The following is a 227-nucleotide window of genomic DNA, read 5'->3' on the forward strand; positions in this document are numbered from 1 at the left end:
TATATTTATATATAATAATAAAATAATACCAATAAATAAATAAATAAAAAAGAAAGAGAGAGAGAGTAAGACTTCAGCTAGCCTACATATAGGTGGTATGCTTTGCATTTTCAATTGTTCATCTATAAAATCTTCTCTTCCTTCCCATCATTTCTACTCAACCCATTCATTCAGCATATATAGAAGTGTGTAGAAATGGCGAGTTCCTCTGTTTCTAAAATAAAAAC

This window comes from Populus euphratica, unplaced genomic scaffold (genome assembly GCF_000495115.2).
Source record: "Populus euphratica unplaced genomic scaffold, PopEup_1.0 scaffold241.1, whole genome shotgun sequence".
Taxonomy (NCBI): Eukaryota; Viridiplantae; Streptophyta; class Magnoliopsida; order Malpighiales; family Salicaceae; genus Populus; species Populus euphratica.